Source organism: Rhincodon typus, chromosome 4, assembly GCF_021869965.1.
Source record: "Rhincodon typus isolate 14 chromosome 4, sRhiTyp1.1, whole genome shotgun sequence".
NCBI lineage: Eukaryota > Metazoa > Chordata > Chondrichthyes > Orectolobiformes > Rhincodontidae > Rhincodon > Rhincodon typus.
Genome location: NC_063335.1, coordinates 20734937 through 20737956, shown reverse-complemented (window position 1 = coordinate 20737956; position 3020 = coordinate 20734937).

The window sequence follows — 3020 nt, the reverse complement described above, 5'->3', positions numbered from 1 at the left end:
TCAGGTGGCACCTTTGTGCACTTCCCTCCACTTCACCTGACGAAGGAGCAATGCTCTAAAAGCTTGTGATTTTAAATAAACCTGTTGGATTATAACATGGTGTTGTGTGAATTGTGACTAAATAAAGAAAAACACTTTTCATGAACAAACAAATTGCTTTCAGATGTAAAGGCTTTCAGAACATTGCTGAGTTCTGTTACTTTGTCTTGATTACCACATCTCTTAAATGTATTCCAATTTTTATTTCACTGAAATGGTTTGCTGATTTGGATCTATTTTATTAATCAGACACTGTGTTGGTAACAACCAGTCGTAATATGAATAATTTAAACTCATAACAAAGTCAGGCAGAATAAGAAAAATTTGTTGCATATGTTTAATGCCATTAAAAAGGCATTCCAACCATTTTTATCCAAACTGTTTATTTTTGAAGTTACTTTTCCTTATCTTTGCTGAGCATGTTTTTCTACACCAATGGGAAGCTGTTCCTGTTCCCATATCTAGGCCAGTTTTAACTTTCACTGCAATGTAATGAAAGGAAACAATGTGGGACCATCAATCTAGTAAAATATGCAACAAAGACAGAAATTGCTGGAAAAACACAGCAGGTCTGGTGGTATCTGTGGAGTCACAGCAGAGTCAATGTTTCGAGTCCAGTGATCATTCTTCAGAAAATGATGGAACCTGGTGTTTTGTTCAAGCTTTAAAATGTCTATTGTCTCTTTAGAAAAAGAATCAGTTCCATTTTTAAGCAAATGAAAGGCATTCACTTATGTAATCATATGAGATTTTAAAAACGTGAAGTAGGATTATTGTCTTGGCTCGTGCTTTCCCAATAATGGTGATTGTAGAACTTTGTTTTTAAATATTAAGGGCTGTAATAACACCGCAACATCTGCCAAGCTCAGTCTCGCTACAACCTGAAAGTGGTGGTGTTCCTGAATGAATTCCAGAAGGACCCAGGCTGGTGCTCCTGTCAGTCTCAGTCAAAAGTGGCAGGGACAATTATAAACTTGACCTATTTGCTTCCAACTTGCGCAAAGTATTTATTTTTACACACACAATCTGGTAGGTCTGGTAGGGACAGGTATGAGAGAAATTCATCAGGTTATAATCGATGAGGGAAGGTTTTGATGTTTGCAATTAAAAAAATGTTGTAGTCATGATTCCTCTCATTATCCTCAGCAACATTCCCACTAGATCCAAGGCTCCAAACTTTGCCAAACACCCACCCTGTGCAAACTTTACCTCCCCCCTTCCCCTCCTTCCTCCCTCCTTCCCCCTTCTTTCTCCCTTCCTCACTCTTCCCCTTCTTTTCCCCCCAGCCCTCTTCCCCCTTCCCCTCTTTCCCCTCCCATTTCCCCCTCTCCCCCTACCCACCCCCCTTCATTCAGAGTTCCTCCTCAGTGTCAATTACTGATTTGGAAATAAGCGAGGGTGGGAAGGGGAAAGGGGAAGAGGAGATGATGGCTTTAGTGTTTTAAGGGATAATCCCACTAACGATTTTTAGAAATGTCCCCAAACAAAAGTGTTAAATGTACTTTTAAAGTTTCAAACAGTTCTAAGAACTTACCCCGTCACTCAGCTGAGCACATACAGGCAGGGAAATCTTCAGACAGTGGCCTCATTGCTTCAGCTGGGATCTTCTGATCTGATGATAGTCGAACTGGAGGCGAAGCTGGAGAACTAGTGTGGGGTGCAAGTAGCTCTGAGTGCACTGAGTCCTGCTTTTACAATCTCAGCGGATTTAAAGGGATCCCTGTTAAATGCGGGGAATCCCCCGGAAAAGGACCTGTCAATGTTTGTTCATGGATCTTATCATTGCAAGTCCAACAGGCAGCAACTCTTATCAGCAAGGTTGTGAAGTTGCTTTAAACGGGGTTTTATGATGTTTAAAAGTTGCTAAAATCACCTGTAACTTGACTGAGTGTGTAAATATAAAACATTGGTCAGTTTTAAAACTTTTTGTTGTAATTCAGAAAAGTCTGTTACTTTAAAATGGCTTTAATTTTGTAAGATTTCCTCTGTTCTTTAAGAAGTAAAGGGTGTGCCTTTCCAAAGCTTTTGAGATCACTTTTGTGATATGGTCTATCTTAACTTCAGAGTATTTAATACAAGATTGATCTCAAAAAGCTTTTTAAAAAGGTAACTCTAACATGATAACAATGATAAGTCACTGTTGCAATTCCACGCAGGTGCTTGTCTTGGATCGCAAGGTATATCCAAGTGGTTCTTTCTGGATTCGATTAAATGTAGTTAAGAGAAGGCTCGACAACAGCAATTTGCTCAAATGTGAACAGTTATTGAGTAATAATAAAACACAAAAAAGAAAAAAACATTAATTAAGTGAATGAAAAAGAAAGGCAAAAAACAATAAGCCTCTCGCCCTTCTGCTGGTCAGGGATTGACAGTTGGTCTAGAGGCTTAGGTTGTTCCTGGCACCGTTCGCAATCCCGGTCTGAGGTGAAGTCCAGCGACTCGGAACTAAACTCTCTCTCTTATACAGTGTAACAAACAGCAAGTACAGAAAAGCAAATACAGAAATCAAGCCATCTTTGGCATATACAGGAATGCTCACAGGACTCATTCAAGGTCATGCAGCTGTCAAATATCATCAACAATTTTAGCTCTTCGGCTCATCTATACAGTGCCCATCGGCTTTTTCAAAAGTGGAGCATGTTTTCAGCGCTCTTTAGCTAACTCTTGTAATGTTGCAAGGTCTATTTCAGTCCTGAGTCTGTAACGCAACATGATTTATATAAGGTTTTTTGAAATCAAGTTTTAAACATGAAATTCAGAATTCTGCACTTTTATCACTCACTACTTTGGATGATGAATATGTAGCAAGCTGAGGTTATCTCTCACTTTTAACAGGTATTTAACTCTGACCGAGACCCATGTTCTGCCCCTTTGTACCTCAAAATCCAAGCTTTGGTCCCTCCCTCATGTTGAGGGCACCACATCGATGCAGGTAGTATCAAAGAAGAGGCCAGTGACACAGACTGTTCGTTATGTAGAGG